Below are 19,397 nucleotides of genomic sequence, written 5' to 3' on the forward strand. Positions count from 1 at the left end.
CCAAATAAACATGTGAAAAAATGTTCAACATCGCTGGTCATTCGAGAGATGCAGATAAAAACAACACTGAGATTCCACCTCACCCCACAAAGAATGGCTGCTATCAATAAATCAACCAATAACAAATGCTTGTGGGGTGTGGGGAGAAAGAAACCCTTCTCCATTGTTGGTGGGAGTGCAGACTGGTGCAACCACTGTGGAAATCAGTATGGAGATGCCTCAAAGAACTAGGGCTAGAGGCCCCATTTGACCCAGTATTCCCCTGCTGGGTATCTTCCCCAAAGAATTAAAAGAATCATACCACAGCGATATATGTGCACCCATGTTTATAGCGGCACAGTTTGTAATAGCTAAAGCTTGGAAACAGACTAAGTGCCCATCAACCAGAAACTGGATAAAGAAGATGTGGATTTTTTATAAAATGGAGTATTACTCAGCCATAAAGAATGACAAATTAGAGATATTTATAGCTAAATGGATGCATATTGAGGTGACACTCTTAAGTGAAATAAATAGGACACATATGTGTAAATACCAAATAGTTTCTCTGGTGTGAGAAACCGAAAATGTAAATAAGAATTAAAATGATTAAAACAAATAATTGATAATTTGAAATAGGAAGAAAAGTTCCAAAGGGGAAGGGGAAGGTGAAGTGGTAGGGGAAGGGGAAAGGAAAAGAGGGAAAGGAAAAATTATGAGAAAAGAAAAAAAAGTGGAAACAAAGTCTTTGTAAATAGGGAAGGATGGAGGGGGTGAAGGGAGGACAGGGAAGGGGGAAAAAATTAGAACCAAGATACATCATGTATAGTTACAAGTACCCAATGATAAATGTAAATGTGTTGTATACCTAAAATGTACCAATAGAAGAATTTAAGAGAAAAAAATGATGGAAACCATTAATTTCCAGCATAAGAAAGAAATCAAATCCATGAAACAAATTCAAACAGATGCCTAGAAGATTAAAAATTCTACTGAAAATATACATAGTAGAATGAATCAATATGAGGACAGAATATCAGATATAGAAGACATGTTTGTAGTTAGAGACCACAAAAAGAAAGTTTTCTTAAAACTTGCAAGGGATCATGCAATACCAATCCAACAGCGGCAAGGTGGTGTAAAGAAGAACATAAGGTTGATCAGAGTCAATGAAAAATCAGGAGAAAGCACAAATGACATAGAAAACATGTTTGCAGAAGTAATGGAAGAAAACTTCCCAAGCATGGAAAAATAATTTGACATACAGATAAGTGAGGCATATAGAACTCCAATTATTCATGATAAAAAAAGTACACCAAGGCATGTAATAGTCAAGATTCCAGAAACTCAACACAAGAATAGAATATTAAAAGCTGTTAGAGAAAAGAAACAAATCACCTCTAAAGGAAAGCCAATCAGAATCACAGTAGACTTCTCAAAACAAACCTTTAAATCAAGGAGACCTTGGAGTGAAGTATTTCAAGCCTCAAAAGAAAAAACCTCCAATTGGGCTGGGGATTTAGCTCAGTGGTGTTGCCACCTGCCCTGCAAGTGCAAGGACCAGAGTTCAATCCCCAGTACCAAAAACAAAACAAAAACCCTCCAACCCCAATTGATGGACCCTGCAAAACTATCATTCAAAATTGATATTGAAAACAGATACTTCCATGACAAAGTACACTTGAAGAATTTCATTACCACCAAACAAGCACTACAAAATGTTCTGAATGACATTCTAGAAAGAGATAAGAAAGACTACAATTCCATGAATCCCAACAGAATGAATCCACCAGGCAAGTCAAGCAATTAAACAGAGAGGAAAGAAAGAAAATCAACAACAGCAAAATTACATAACAAGGATAAGTCAATACATATCCGTTATAACCATAAGTGTAAATTGTTTCAATTCACCAATCAAAAGAAATAGGCTGGCAAAATGGATTAAGAAACAAGTTCCAATAATATCCTGCATATGAGAAACACATCTAACTGAAAAAAATTCATAGAATGAAAGTCAATACTTCATGTGATAGAAACCCATAAGAAAGCAGGGGTAACTATTCTGTTTGCAGACAAAGTGAAATTCAAGCCAAGACTGATCAAGAGAGACAAAGAAAGTCACTAAGTACTTGTCAAGAGAAAAACCCAAGCTTAAGAGATAACAATCATAAATATATATGCATCAAATACTAGCACACACAAATTTATAAAACAATTATCAACAGATATTAAAAATTAGATAAACAGTAACACAATTGAGGGACCTCAGTACCCCATTGTCATAAATAGACAGATCAACTAGACAAAAACCCAACAAAGACATATCAGAACTGAAGCAAAACTATGAACAAGTAGGGCTGGGAATTTAGCTCAGTGGTTTCGCAGCCTGCTGTGCAAGTACAAGGACCTGAGTTCAAACCTCAGTACCAAAAAAAAAAAAAAAAAAAAAAAAAACTATGAACAAGTGGACTTAGTAGATGTTTACAGAGTGTTCCATCACACAACATCAAAATACACATACTTCTTATCTGAACATGAGATACTCTCCAAAATAGAGCACATATTAGATTATAGAACATGCTTAAGTAAATGCAAAGGAATTGAAATTATCCCATTCATATAATCAGACCATAATGCAATGACATTGGAGATTAATGGTAAAAGAAACCACAAAAACTACATAAACACATGGCAATTAAATAACATCCTCCTGAACAACTAATGGGTCACTGATGAAATTGAAACATTTCTACTATTAAATGATAATGCCAGAACAACATACTGGAACTTATGGGACACAATGAAAGCAGTCCTACAAGGGAGATTTATAGCAATGAATTCCCACATCAGGAAAACAGAGCAAGAGCAAATGAACAACCTAATATTGAACATGAATCCTAAAAAAAAAAAAAAAAAAAAGAACAAGTCAAGCTCAAAGCTTGTATGAGGGAGGAAATGAAAAAGATCAGAGCATAAATTAACACATTTGAAAGTAAAAACAATATGACAACTCAATGAATTGAGTTGAGTTGTTTTTTTGAAAGATTAAATAAAATTGATAAATTCCTAGGCATCTTTATAAAAAAAAAGGAAAGTAAAAGACTCAAGTCTATGCAATTATGCAAAAAAGGATAAAATCACAGCAGATCCTGCAGAAATTCAAAAAAATCAATACTTACTTTGAGAACTTATATTCAAATAAGATGGAAATCACAGAAGAAATGGCCAGATTCCTAGATACATATGAACTACCAAAATTGAATCAAGAAGATATGAAAATTCTAAATAACCCAGTATTAGTCAGTGAAATTGAAGGTGTAATTAAAAACCTACCAACAAACGAAAGCTCAGGTCCTGATGGATTCAATACTAATTCTACAAGAAATTTAGAGAAGATCTAATGCCACTATTCCACAAACTAATTAATGAAATTCAAAGAGAAGCGATACTCCCAAAGTAATTCCTGGAAGCAAGCACTACCCTGATACCAAAACCAGAGAAAGAGTCAGCCAAAAAAGAGTACTAAAGGTCAATCCCCTTAATGAACATAGATGCAAAAATTCTCAATAAAGTACTGGCCAACCAAATGTAGCAAATCATCAAGAAGATTGTAGATCATGATGAAATAGAATTCATTCCAGGAATGCAAGGATGCTTCAACATATGCAATTCAAATGGAATAGTACACATCAATGGCTATACTAAATGCCATACCAATCAAAATACCAATAGCATACCTCACAGAATTAGACAAAACATTCCTAAAATTCATTTGGAACCAAAAGATACCTAGGATAACAAAAGCAATTCTGGGTAACAAAGGCAAGGTAGGGGGCACCATAATTCCTGACTTGAAATTATAATACAAAGCTACTGTGATAAAAACTGCATGGTAATGGCAAAAAAGAAAAGACCCAAGGATCAATGGAACAGATTAGAAAATACAGAAACAACTCCAAACACTCTCAGCCACCTTATCTTTGACAAAGGGGCCAAACACCTTCACTGGAAGAAAGATAGTCTCTTTAATAACAGGTTCTGGAAAAACTAGCTTTCCATATGGTGAATATTAAAACTATATATATATATCTCACCATGCACTAAACTGAAACCAAAATGGACCAGAAATCTAGATATTAAAACAGAAACACTAAATCTGATGGAAGATAAAATACGTTGAACACTTGAAAACATAGGTGTAGGCAAAGACTTTATGAACAAAACCCTAATAGTACAGGAAATAGTGCAAAAAATTAGCAACTAAGATCTCATCTTATTAATAAGATTTTTCAAAGCAAAAGAAATCAACAACAGAAGGAAGAAACAACCCACAAAATGGGAAAAATTCTTTCCAACTGTTCCTCAAAAAGAGGACTAATATCTAGAATAAAGAATTCAAAAAATCAGAACCTCTATAATTTAAAAACCCAATCCAAAAATGGAAATCTGAAATGAATAGACATTTCTCAGATGGAGAAGTAAAAATGAGAATAAATGTATGAAAAAATACTCAGTTTCACTGGTCATTTGAGAAATTCAAATTAAAACAACACTGAGATTCCATCTCACTCCAAAAAGAATGGCTGTTATCAAGAAATCAACCAATAACAAATGCTGGCATGGCTATGTGGAAAAAGGAACCCTTCTCCACTGTTGGTGAAAGTGTAGATGGGTGCAACCACTGTGGAAACCGGTGTGCAGATTCTTTAAAAAACTAAAATTGGAAGCTCCATTTGGCCCAGCTATTCCCCATCTAGGTATCTTCCTGAGTGACTTAAAAGCATCATACCACAGCAATATATGGACACTCATGTTTATAGCAGCACAGGTTGTAATAGCTAAATCTGGGAAACAGCCCACACGATCATCAACTAATGAATAGATAAGGAAAATGTGATTTTTTTCTATAGTCGAGTACTACTCTGCCATAATGAAGGATAAACATGAGATAATTTTAGGTAAATGGATGCACCTTGAGACCATACTCTTAAATGAAATAAGTCGGAACATATGTTTAAATATCACATTTTTCCTCTGGTGTGAGAAATTGAAAAAGTAAAAAGAAACAAAAATATATAATAGATATTGGGGGGGGGAGAAAATATTCAAATGGGAAGGGGAACAAGGTAGTGGGAGGGGAAAGGAAGGAAGGGAAAAATGGATAGAAGGAAAAAATGGAAACAAAACTTTTGTAATGATAAGGGGAAGAGAGATTGAAGAGAGGGGAAAGGATTGGGGACAAAAGAAGAATCAAGATACATTATGTACAGGCACAAATTCCCCATGATGAATGCCATTATTATGTAATCTAAAATGTATCAATAAAATTAATTAAAAACAGAAGATAAAAGAATAAAATATGTGGTTCTAATCACTACAAGAACAACAATAGAAACAAATTCTCATAAAATTTATGCTATGACAAGATGACTAGATGTTAAACAATTCAAAAAGTGGCTTCATAGTATCACATGTGATGATGGTAATGTATATAAAAAATCAACCAGCTAAATAGGAATGGGTATATGGTTTATATTTCAGACAGCTTTTGTTAAAGCTACTTTAGAGCACAGTCTTAAATTATGTATGAAGACAGTCACAGAATTATTTAAAGGAAGACCATTTCAAGGAAAGGGGACAATACTTACAAAGAGTCTCAAACAAAACAACAATATATGCAATGAATTGGAGGAATAGTAAGAACTCTGTGGCTGGAGTCTGTTGAGTGAATAACAAAAAAGTTAATGTTTAATAACATCACAGAAGTGAGAGAAATTGGGGATGCAGATCATGTAGAGCTTTGTGGACAGTATTTTGCATTAAGATATAAGCTATTATTATTTAAAGGAAGATTATTCCAAGGAAAGGGAACAATATAGAAACTCTCAAACAATAATGCATGCAGTGAATTGGAGGGATGGTAAGAATTCTGTGGCTGGAGTCGGTTGAGTGAATACTGAAAAAATTAATGTTTAATAAAGTCTCAGAGATGAGAGCAATTGGGGATGCAGATCATGTAGTTTTGTGGACAGGATTTTGCTCTAAGATATAGGCTACTTAAATCAGCTAAAAGGGCCAAGATGGGTAAGATACCATTAGCTAGTGTGGTCATATTGATGACAATAAAAATGTTTGCCTTTTTTTAAATGTTGAAAGTAAAACCAACAGTTTACTGACAGATTTAATATGAGTTATAAAAGAAAAAGAAGAATTGAGAAAGTGTTTACTATTTTGGCATGAGGAACTGGCTCAGTAGAAATTCATATTCTCTGTGATGGAGAGGACTGTGAGAGGAACAAATTTAGAGTTGAAGAGTTGTGTTTTTGACATATTAAGCTGAAGTGTTTACTTTATCATTTCAATGAGTAATTGCTTTGGTAGAGATCCAAACAATGCCAGCAATAAAGCTGTTTTCACAAAGTTTGATATCTCATACAGATATTCTTAAATATTTCTGTATGATACCAGCCCCATCAAATTTATTTATATATTATTTTGTAGTTATAAAGAAGAAAGTCTTAACTCACTCCATTAAGTATTTTTATTTTCACATGCACTAATTCTAAGATAGAGCTTTATCAAGATCTAATTTTAAAATAAAGATGTAGAGGAGAGTTTCCTATCAATGTATATTTTTAAGAAGTTCTTGTGATGATGGTAGAAATATTCCATATCTGTGCTTCCCGGTATAGTAGTCACAGAAATGTGAGGCTATAACATTTGAAATGTGTCTTGTGCAACAGGAGTGAAATTGTAATTATATTTAATTTTTTAAAATTAAAATGGTCAGTTCCAATAGCAGCTACCTACTTGTAAAGATTGGTATAAATATACTAGAAGAAGATTTATTTGAAATTATTATAAACAATTGTCCTTAGAAAAATATTTGTGATCTCAGCACTGTAAATAAGAAAACAATACATTTATGACACACTTGTACTTTCAATTGGTTAGTCGGTGTTTAAAATTAGTTTAACTTCTTTTGCTGTACTGGGCTTTGCTTCTTAGAACATTGTTAAAGAGGGTGAAATGATTTAGTTAAATAGATTATATGGTTGAAAAAAAAGCAAAAGCAGAGATTACAGACATGAATATGTGAATTTATGTGTCAGCTTTCTGTTACTGTAGCAAATACGTGAGATAAATCACTTTACAAAACAGGTAAGTTTTATATTTGCTCAGATATATGGAGGTTTTAGGCTATGATTGCTTGGCCCCTTGCTTATGGGCTTGTGATGAGTCAAAACATCATGGTGGGGCAGTATAGCTGAGGTAGCCCATTCACCTCATGGCCAGGTGTGAATTAAAGAGGAAGAAGAGAACAAGGTCTCTGTATTCCCTTCAGCAGGATGGCCTCAATGACAAGATGGCCTCCCACTCAGCTCCACCTCTTACAATTTCCAGCATCTTCCAACAATACAAAGTTAAGGAACAAGACTTTGAGTGGTTTCCCAGATCTAAGCTATAGCATGGCGTTAAGTAATAGAAATACAAATGCGGAGAGGAGACATAATTTCACAAAGATGTAAAAAGCATGATGGAAAAATGACAATGGGAGTATAAAAGAAAAACAATGTGTACTTGAGTATATTTCACATACATACAGATAGGTAGCTTGCTTTAAACTACTCAACATCTGCAAGAAGATAAGAGTTTGAGAAAAAATTTTAAAAGCAGGGAACATTCCTAGAGATTATTTACTTAATAATAATAATTGGCTGTAAGTTTATGTGTATGTTTTGTTTCCTATATATAGACAATACATTCTTGTCCAATTAGGAACAAAGAAGTTATGGAATTGGTGTTATACTCTCTACAAATAAACAATAGAATAAAAATTATATATCATATTAGTTATTTATAATTTACTTCTATCCAAAAATACAAATAATTTTGCAAATTAGAAGGGCAATATGTGGATGTTGAATGATACTTGAAAATACATTTATATTAATATTATTGAGAATTTAAGAAGGGTAAAGATGAAGACTCAAAACCATATTTGAAGAAAGATTTCATTGTCTTAGTAGCTCCTAAAATTTTCATTGTGAAAAAAGTGTTAAAAAAGAAAAACAAAGCACAAAGCATTTCAAGAAATGTGTGGAAACCAACAAACCAGGCAAATAAATAGGTACAATATTGACAAATACCTCAAAATATCAAGTCTGTGTTAGTGTGTAAGTTACTATGCCAATGGACTAGAATTATTTTAACTGAGTTTTATTTTTTTGAAGAGAAGAAAACCAGTATTTGGAGAATGAAATGGGATAATTTTATGAGACAATAAATGAGAGAATAAAAGGGGGAAACTGCAGTACACAGATCCTGTTCACTCAAATTTTTTTAGTCATAGGAAAGAGAAGATACTAGTAAAGTGCACACCGATTTCCAAACTAGTTAAGATAATTGTGTAGAGATGGGTAAAAGTTATCTACACTTTAAAACAATGCAAGAATATATAGCCTGACAAGCTTGATATTTATCTAAGATGCAAACCTATAATAAATGTTTAAACAAATTGTTAGTATTCAAAAATATAAAGCGGGGCTGAGGATTTAGCTCAGTGGTTCTACCGCCTGCTTCCCAAGCACAAGGTCCGAGTTTGATCCCTGGTACCAAAAAAAAAAAAAAAAAAAAAAAAAATATATATATATATATATATATATATATATATATATATAAAAATCCATGTCTACATATAACATGCACTCATGAGAAAATTTAAAATGATGGTTGTCATACTTCTTTATATTAAAGTAAAACATTCTCTATATCATGAGATATTGAATGAACATATAAAATTAGATATCAAAGGTACTTTTAATACAATTTTAAAAATTAAAGCATATGCATTAATTATAGAAGAGTAAAACTAGATAATTCATAATTAATTGAGACATATTGTTGGCAGTTGAGAATAATATGACACACCAGTATCTGAGAACAGAATTTCTCACTTGTCAAAACAGTATGGAAGAAATAAAAGCAGCATATAATCATTAAGATTCTATATTTGTATTAACATTACAATTTTTATAATCTTTAGACTACTCTCTAGAATAAAGGCATTTGTGAAGTATTAGTTTTATTAATTTCTTTTCTCTACCAGGGATCGAACTCCAAACCTTGAGCTTGGGAGGCAGGCATGGTGTCACTGAGTTAAATCTCCAACACCTGTGATGTATTATTCTAAAAGAAATTATCAAAAAATAATTGATTTTATGGTTTAAGACAAGAGTCATTTTTCATTTTACAATTTTAGTGCATCAATAATCTGCTCAGGGCTTAGCTTCTGCTTTAACATGTCTCATTAGACTACTTTCAAGATTTATACCTAATCTCTGTTCCAAGCAGTTCAGTGTTTCTGTTTTAATATTTAGATCTTTCATCCATTTCTATTTTATTTTAGTGAATGGTGAGAGATATAGGTTTAGTTTTAATCTTTGGCAAGTTGAATCCCAATTTTTCCAGCATCATTTATTAAAGAGGATATCTTTCCTCCAGTGAGGGTGTTTGGCTCCTTTGTCAAAGATGAGGTGGCTGAGTGCATCTGGAGTTGTTTCTGCATCTTCTAATCTGTTCCACTGGTCTTCAGGTCTGTTTCTTTGTCAGTACCATGCTGGTTTTTTTATAGTAGCTTTGTAGTATGGTTTCAAGTTGAGGGTTGTAATACCCCCTGCCATATCTCTGTTACCTAGAATTGCTTTTGCTATTCTGGGCCTCTTCTTGTTCCAAATGAATTTTTGGATTGTTTTCTCAAGGCCTATGAAGTATGCTGCTGAGATTTCAATTGGGATTGGATTGAATGTATATAGCAATTTTGGAAGTATGGCCAGTTTCACTATGTTGATTCTTCCTACCCAGGAGCAAGAGATGTCTGTCCATTTTCTGATAATCACCTTCAATGTCTTTTTTCAAAGTGCTATAGTTTTCAGAAAAGAGGTCTTTGATTTCTTTTGTTAAGTTTGATTCCTAGGTATTTCAGTTTCTTGGATGCTACTGTGAAAGGAATTGTTTGCCCTATTTCTGTCTCAGTGAGTCTGTTGTTCATGTAGAAGAAAGCTATTGATTTTTGTGTATTGACCTTGTATCCAGCTACTTTACTGAATTTGGATATTAAGTTTAGAAGACTTTTGGTGGAGTTCTTGGGGTCTTCTATATAGAGTATCATGTCATCTGCAAATAATGACAATTTGACTTCTTCATTTCCTATCTTTATTTGTTTTATTTCTTTCTCTTGTCTAATTACTGTGGCTAATGTTTCCAAGACTGTATTGAACAGGAGTGGTGATAGTGGACGTCTCTGTCTTGTTCCTGATTTTAGTGTGAAGGATTTCAGTTTTTGACAATTTAGTATGATATTGGGTGTTGGTTTTTCATAAATAGCTTTTATCAGTTTGAGGCAGAGACCATCTATTCCAATTTTTTGTAGGGTTTTTATCATAAATTTGTTTTGGATTTTGTCACATGCTTTTTTGGCAACTATTGAGATGATCATATGAAGACATTGGTGTAGGGAAAGATTTTATGGACAAAACCTCAGTTGCCCGTGAACTAGCACAAAAACTGAACAAGAGGGATCTCTTCTTATTAAAAAGCTTCTGCACAGCAACAGAAATGACAAACAGTGTGAAAAGACAACCCACAATCTGGGAAAATATTTTCACCTGCTGTTCCTTAGAGAAATGTCTACTATCTAGAAATTATAAAGAACTTAAAAATTCAGACCTACAAAATTTAAAAACCCAATCCAAAAATGGCCATCTGAAATGAACAGACATTTCTCAGATAAGTAAGTAGAAATAGCAAATAAACATACGAAAAACTGTTCAACATCACTGGTCATTTGAGAGATGCAAATGAAAACAACGCTGCGCTTCCACCTCACCCCAGAAAGAATGGCTGCTACCAAGAAATCAACCAATAACAAATGCTGGAGGGGCTGTGAGGAAAGAGGAACACTGCCCCACTGCTGGCAGGAGTGTCAATTGGTGCAACCACTATGGAAATCATTATGGAAATACCTCAAAGAACTAGGACTTGAAGTCCCATTTGACCCAGCTGTTCCCCTACTGGGTATCTTCCCCAAAGAATTAAAAGAATCATAACAGTGATATATGTGCACCCATGCTCATAGCAGCACAATTTGTGATAACTAAAACTTGGAAGCAGCCCAGTTGCCCATCAACAGGAGATTTGTAAAGAAAATGTGGGTTTTTTTTTTAATAAAATGGAGTACTACTCAGCCATACAGAATGAGAAATTAGAGACATTTATAGCTAAACGGATGCACACTGAGGTGATACTCTTAAGTGAAATAAATAGGACACACATGTGTAAATACCAAATGACTTCTCTATTGTGAGAAACTGAAAGTGGAAATAAGTTTTTAAAGGTATAATAGATACTGTGAAATAGGAAGGAAAGGGGCAAAGGGGAAGGGGAAGTGGGAGGGTAGGGGAAAGGAAAGAAGGGAATGGAATTAATATGTGAAAACGAAAACATGGAAACAAAGTCTTTGTAAATAGGGAGGGATGGAGGGTTTGAAGGGAGTGTAGGGGAATGGGGAAAAAATAAGAACCAAGAGAGACTATGTAAAGGTGCAAATTTCCAATGATGAATGTCATTATATTGTATACCTAAAATGTATGAATAAATTTAATTTTTTAAAAAAGACTACTTGCAAAATGTTGACCAGGAATATGTTCTTATTTGTACACATGATGAAGGGAGAGACTGATTCCAACCTCTCTTGCGTAGATTTTGTCAGACCTCAGGTGTTCAACTGCTGACAGGGAACCATGCATCTTTCAGGAAAAAGGAGCGAGGACGGAGAGGAAAAGAGCTGAGATGAGAGAAGAGGAGAGGGAGAGATTATATCAGTCTTCTGAGTTTTCTCATGTCCAAAGAAGAACTTGGACCATAACAATCCAATGAAGGAATAGAAATAGCTATGCTATAATATTATTTTCTAAAAATGCCAGAATGGAACCCATGGGCTAGTTCCACAGGAAATGAAAATCTCTAGTCCTGTAACTTCTCCACCTCTTCATCAAGGAGACATAATTAATAATCAAATTGACCAGATTCTATGGAAATATTAATACCCTGTTGACTTGAAAATAGTGTCATTATATTCAGATTCAAGTTGTAGGATGAGAATAAAGCAAATGTTATGACAAAGAGGGACTTGAGTGCTATTAATGATCATGTGTGACCACCAAAAAGATATTTTCATATGCTGATTCCAGTACCTATGAATATTATTTTTTGACACTGAAATACAATTTATTAATAAAGAATGTTGAAATGAACATATCAGTTTAAATACAAAAATGTTTCTCAATTCGACAATCATTATACTAAAACAGATTTGACAATCTTATTCACATCTATTAATAGTTTACAGACCATTTAATTAATATTTCCTCTATTTATCCCTCCTCTTCCTCCCATTGCATGGCTTACACCTCTTTGTCTGTTAAACTGACGAGTACGGACACCTTGTCTCAGTGCTGTCTGAAGTCTTACACGTCTAAAAGGCTTTGGCTGACTACTGCTAGTATCTACAGAAGAGCTGGAAGGAGGATCCTGGCTGGTAGAAGGGAATCCGACTCATCAGATGACTGAACAGGCTCTTCCTCCTGCTGGCTATCAATTTCTAGGCCCGCTTCTAAACTAATACCTTCAGATTCTGCTTCCACAAATACTTCATCTCCATCATCTCCTGTTGCTGTTTCATTTGACGTGGACAAAGTACCAGTGGAGGCTGTCACCATTGGAACAGACTGAGAAGCATGCTCTGACGCGTCAGAGGTGGTACTCTCCGTAAATACAGTCACTGGGGCTGCTACTTGTAGAGGAGTAGTAGGAACACTTCGGCCACCAGACTCTTCCTCATAAGCTAGGAAGAGGGGTGTTTCATACATTCCTAAACTTCCTTGTGAAGCAAGCTGGCCAAGATCGGAGTAACTGGAACTTTGTGGCATATCCTCAGGTGGCTCAAATATGAATCTAGGAACACCAGGAACCTGTGGGGAATGAATAGCTTCAGCAAATCCATCAGTACTATGTGGCACCACAAGAGTTGGGGTACTTGGAACTGTTCTGTCTTCATCATCAAAAAAATGCTGCTGCATGCCATCTATTCCTGGAATCAACTGAAGCCCATGTCCTACAGACTGCCTCTGAGTCATCTGAATTCTCTGCACTGGTGGCCCCAATTCTTGAGGTGGAGCATGAATGGTCAGGCGTGGGGGAAGCAGATGTGGTGGGCGTCTAGGGGACTGAGGTGCTCCAGGGGTCTGCCTTTCAGATGCTGATGATGGCTGGTGTTCTCTGGAAATCTCCTGGGAAAAGGATGACTCTGCAGCACCTGTATTTCCTTCTCCACTGTTTTGAGAATCAGCAGCTCTCTGAGTACTTTCACCTCCACCCATACTTTCCTCTGTTTCAGTGACAGGGTCAGTCCCATCACCACCCTCTGCACCGTCAGCTTCATATCCATCATTGCCATCTGCACTACCAGTTCCTTCATTACTATCTTCACCTTCATCTCCCATCCATGTGTCATCTTCATCATTGTCATCATCATCTTCATCTTCTTCATAATCCTCATGTTCTCCATCATTTTCATCATCATCCTCTTCTTCATCATCTGTCAATCACAATGACATCATCTCCTTTGCCTTGACCATCCAGGCATGAAGTTTTGGTTTGCTGATCTGATTGAAGTGGTCCAAGATCTATTTGTAGAGACTGAGAAGTTTCTTCACTATCTTCCATGGGTGTGTACTAACCCTGAGTGACTCGTTCTCCAATGGAATCTTGAGAATCCTGATTGTACATCTGAGTCTCTACTTCTCTATCAATACATTCTTTTGCCATAACTTCTTCCTTGGTTCCTACAGGTGTAACACTTTTCAACTTCTTTGGAAGAGGCATTTGTGGATATTATTTTTTAGAGTAAGAGTGTTCGCAAATGTAATTAAAAATACAGATCTTCACATAAATCATCCTTTAGGTGGTTCTTAAATCAAATGATGTGTCTTTATACAATACAGAAGACAGATACACAGAGAAGATAATTGAGGCAGAAATTAAATGTACACAAACACAAGTCCAAGAATCCTGGGGCAGAAGTTGGAGGGGGTAAGTAATCTCCCACACAAGCCCCCACAGGGAGTGCAATTCTGCCAGATTTCAGACCTTTAGTCTTTAAAACTATAAAAAATAAATTTCTGTTATTTTAACCATCAATTGTGTAGTGATTTATTGTAATAGCCTCAGAAAAAAAAAGAGTAAGAAGCCAACAGACCTATCAAAATTAACCAGTATTGCTACTGGTGGTACTCAGTATTGTCTTTTCCAATCTACATTTTTTTTTTTTTTTTTTTGGTACTGGAGATCAAACTCGGGTCCTTGTGCTTGTGCAGCAGGCAGTGAAACCACTGAGCTAAATCCCCAGCCCTCCAATCTACATTTCTTAACAAAGACAAGAATCAAGTTTTAAATGATGAGAGTGTTCACAATAATTTTAGATGACAGAAGGGATTTCAACTACATCAACCAGCATCATTGTTTGTGTGTACTAGATGTTCTAGTAGTGTAAAACTGTTTCTATCCAAATATCTTGATTGGTGTTTGTTCAAGAAGAAGTTTGGTCACAAGTTGATAATGATTTTCTGTCCTTCAGGTCAAGATTTAAGTGAAAAATGCAATATGAAAAATATATGATCTGATAAAATGACTAATTTATTTTTAAACTTTTAATGAATTCAAATTTAGTCAAGTCATCATTGTGAATGCATTCAATAACAATGGTGCTGATAATGGATCGGTGTTTATATTTCAGTGACTGGAATGCTTACAAGAGAGGCATTGTCTTTCCAGTAATAGAGTCTATGAGAAATCAAATGAATAATAAAAATGTTTTTGATGAGCACTAAATAAAAAATTAAACAGGTAGTATTTAGAAACATTTATACCAGATATTTTTGCACCCTAGACACAGTCTTTGAATTAACACTGACAAATTATTTACTTTCCTTTCAAAATTCCACATGAACTACCTTTTCAATTAATACTATTTTTATTCACTTGGAGTACAATGTAATTGACTTATTTTAAAAATTTTTATTAGCAACAATGATACTATTGTCATGTTTTCTAGAGATTTCATGGATAAAATGTTAAGGAGAGATGAGAGGGCAACAGAATTACCTTTTGCTGACTCAAATTTCTTGATAATCACACAGAAGAAATCCTAATATTACTTATGTTTTACACTTGCTAACTACACTTTTGAGAACTAGGGTGGAGGGAAAGAGTTTCCAGATTTCTTATTCAGTTTTTAATCTATGTTAATACCAGCACAATTCTTACTAGCTAAAGCCTCAGAAGCAGGCTATATGTCCATCAACCAAGAAATGTGTTGTTTACATATAAAGTAGTACTCTGCAATAAAAAATATAAATGAAGAAAATGAATGCACCCTAAGACCATAATATTAAGTGAAATAAATCAGACACAGAAGCTTAAATATTACATGGTTTCTCATATATGAGAAACCCAAAATATAAAGAGTAAAATAAAATAGACAAAGTCTGTCAAAAATGTACACATTAGGAAAAGAAAAACTTGTATAAATATTTTAATACTAAATTTAGTGAGACATTATGACATTAAAAAAAAAAGTTACCTTTGGCTTCTACAATTACAAAACGTGCTCAAAGTAGTGGCCATTATCTTCCGGACATTAGTACAGCAAATTGCTGGAGTGTGTATTCTTTTTGGTGTATTCTTTAGATAATAGGAAGTAGGGAGATGGATCATTTTCAAATTGGGAAGGGATGAAAAGATGGGTGAATAGAAAGAAAAGGGGATTAAAAAGAGTACTGAAATGTGCTGTGTACATGTACCAACTCCCTACAAGGGATATAGCCAGTATTCAATGCAAATAGGTACTAAGAAAAAGTGAAAACTGAAAAAAGTCTCCAGAGAGCTCTCTCTCTCTCTCTCTCCTGCCTAAAAGCAAAACAAAACAAAACAAAACACCAGTAAGGAAAACATATGATCTTTGATATAGCTATTGTATGATGTTTGATCATATCACAGGTGAACTTACTTTGGATGCCATAATTTAAGGGAGACATTTTTCAATTAGAGTACATTAAAAGGAAAGCAATCAGAGTGTTTAGGGATTTTAAATTTAGGTTTCAAAAAGATTGATTTAAGGGTTGGGGGTATTTGGCTTCAATAAGAGAAAACCTAAAAGGGCTAATACAGCTATATTTATGTACGATGGGTATATATGAAAAGCAATTTTATCTGTGTAGCTACAGATTTCAGAACTAAATAACAATGAATAGAATTGTGAAGGATCAAATTTCTGTTAAACACAAGAGGGGTCTTTTTCTTGTAACAATTATAGATATCCAAAACTCAATGTTAGTGTCATGAGTTTTTCTTTGACTAGATGTATTCAAGAAAGATTATATCATAATTTACACATATTTTAAATCCAAGAAATTCACTTTATAAAATATATTATCTGACTACAACTAAGGCAATGACTTTTAACCTACAATATGTTATCTCTAAAAGTTCTTCAAGATTTTTACTTAAACTATATACATTGAAGCAAAATTATATGTTATATATATATATATCATGTACAGATTTTTCTAATCAGAAGTCTCATACCATTTAGCAGATGTTCATAAATCTTGACTCTTGAAATGTTTAGAAATCCTTGATAATTTTTTATATAACTCTGAGGTTCCAAGACTCCACTCAAGGTAAAAATATGTTTTAGATATACAGCTTGATAATAATAGTAATAATTGCTATTATTTTAATTATTTTATCTGATTTTTGTGAATGCAGAAAAATTGTAGCTTGTGCAACCCACCAAAGACCATTATATATTTGTTAATATATTTTGGGGGCTCTTTCCAGTAAGCACTATATTTATTTTATATTTTTAATTGGCTTACTTTGCATAGAAATACACATGGATTATATTTAGATTTACTGTAAGAACACAGATTGTACATTTTGATGTTATGAAGGTCTATCAATTCTGAAATATCTATTAAGTGAATCAATATAATATACCCAATATCTCAGAGGAAATAGATTTTTAAACTGTTAAATATAGCAGAGAGACTATTAAAATGGCAAATAAAATGAATTCAAATTACCTGAAATATCTTTTCATGAATTTATGTGTGGAAGAAAATGTCTCAAAGGGCAAAAATTTTTCCTACTGTATCTAATATCAAGAACTTCAGTGTACTTTGTCCTGATTTATAATTTTTGCTGAGATTTGAATGACTCTGTTTTCTGTTAGCCACTGGGGAAAGGAGATGAAAATGACCTTTAAATAAATAATTATAAGCTAGCTTTCTTGCAATCTTCAATTGCTTCTCTCCTTTTGAATACACTTCTAATATATTTTTCTGATTATTCTGAAGAGTAGATTTTGAATAAATTTAGGCTTTGAAGTATTTTAGAAAGATTTCTATCCACATTCCACAAATCTGTAAATGAGGGAGAAATATAAACTGATGCAGCCGTTTAAGTACATCTGGAATAACCAAGAAAGAAACACATTAAAGTTAATTAGGACAAAAAAAGCAGCTTTTATCTCATACTTATATAGATGAAAATATGATTGTAAGTTATAACTTTTCTCTTTCTAAATTGGCCAAATACATATCTGGGGACATACAGTTTTCAGTCTGAGATTTCTGGTACACTTAGCTAGATAAGCAGGTGTACTGGGATTTACAGCTATCTGTGGGTTGTTTCCTTTTTTCCCCTTTCATCAAAAATGAGAACATCTGTAATCATCACAGCAGGATGCTGGCCTGTGCCTCTTGGATGGTGTCCAGCAAAGACTTCTGTTGGACTATGTTGGGATAGTCCCACATGAGAAGAATAGACAATTACTGAGGAATGACTGAGAAAAAAATAATTCTGATTTTTGTAAAACAAAATTTGCCAATGCTGTAAAATAAACTACAATGTGCATTATGAAATGTGGCATGAAAATAGGATATACACAAATTTAAGAGTGTATTTTATAAAAAAATTAAGAAATTCACACAAAAATTATTAGGATAACTTAATGATTATTTCCTAAAATATATTAAGAGAGAAAATATTTAAATTTAAATTGTACATTAGCATATAGACACTAAAAATGGCTTTTGAGTAGATTAGGGGTGTGTGTGTGTGTGATGGTGGGCCTAGTTTATTTTCCACTATGAAGATTAAGTGATAAATATTAAGTGACTGTGTTTGTTCTTAAGAGCAGACAATGCTGTTGTGTGAGGGAGAATAGTATAAAAGGCAAAACAAGAGATGGAGAAAGACAAAGAGAATTATGGACAAGGATAAAAATAAAGATATTTAAAAACAAAAAGAAAGGTAGAAAAGGTGTGAACAGAATGAAAAAATATTTTTTTTGCCTGGGTTGTACCTAAGTTGACAAACATTTCTCACATTATATCTTCAATACTAATATACTTATTAAATTACCTACACCACAATTGATCATTTTCATTGTGAAGAAAATAAGCAACAATTGTTTTCATAAGGACATTCCCAGCTAGACTTCAACAATTCTCTCAAATTACAACTGTAAGCTGTAATTCAGATCAGATAAAACATATTTATTTTAAAGTTCCAACAGAGAAAACCTTCAGAATGAAAGAAGATATCCTTTCCAACAATAGTTCTGTTTCATTTCCTAGAGATTTGAAAGTAATGTTTTCTTTTCTTGGAGAATGGCTAAAACACAAGGTTATAAACAATCTCTAAATTAGTGCTTAAATCCTTTGCCCCGAGTGGTTTCCCCTTATGTGTTTAACATGCCTACCTAGATTCACAAAATATATACTTAAGATATAGTGCTTTATCTTTTTTTGTGGGTATACTCTGGATTCTGAGCTTTCATTAGGTATATTTTGCTCATGATTTACCATAGAAATAACAAAACTTTAGTTTAGAAAAAGATATGAAGAGGTCAGGGATTTAGCTCAGTGGTTCCGCTGTCTGCCTCACAAGTGCAAGGTCACGAGTTCAATCCCCTGTACAAAAAAAAAAAGAAAGAAAAATAAGGAAAAAGAAAAAGAAAAAGAAATGAATGTGAATCTAGTTCATTCTCTCATTAGCTTTATGACCTAAGAAATGTAATTAATCTTCCTGTAAAGTGGCCAAACTGAGAGCTACTTGAAAGTGCTGTTATTAAGGTTAAAGTGTTAAAGAACATAAAATTAACATGATTCCTAACAATGAGAAAATCATCAATACATATTGACCACTGTTGCTTTTTTTGCTTAAAGGTACTGCAAATTCTTCAACTAACCTTAATAGATTTCCCCTTAAATTTTGAATTTTGGTCAAAGTGA

The 19,397-nt window shown here is 33.7% G+C and overlaps 1 pseudogene; it reads right to left on the reverse strand.

The window, feature by feature from the left end:
- Positions 1-12,332: 12,332 nt before the first annotated feature.
- On the reverse strand, positions 12,333-13,923 carry LOC101718685 (nucleoprotein TPR pseudogene; annotated as a pseudogene).
- Between the last annotated feature and the right edge of the window lie 5,474 nt (positions 13,924-19,397).

The sequence above is a fragment of the Heterocephalus glaber genome, unplaced genomic scaffold (genome assembly GCF_053883595.1).
Source record: "Heterocephalus glaber isolate CG9 unplaced genomic scaffold, H.glaber_assembly_v1.0 deba00001547, whole genome shotgun sequence".
Lineage (NCBI taxonomy): Eukaryota > Metazoa > Chordata > Mammalia > Rodentia > Bathyergidae > Heterocephalus > Heterocephalus glaber.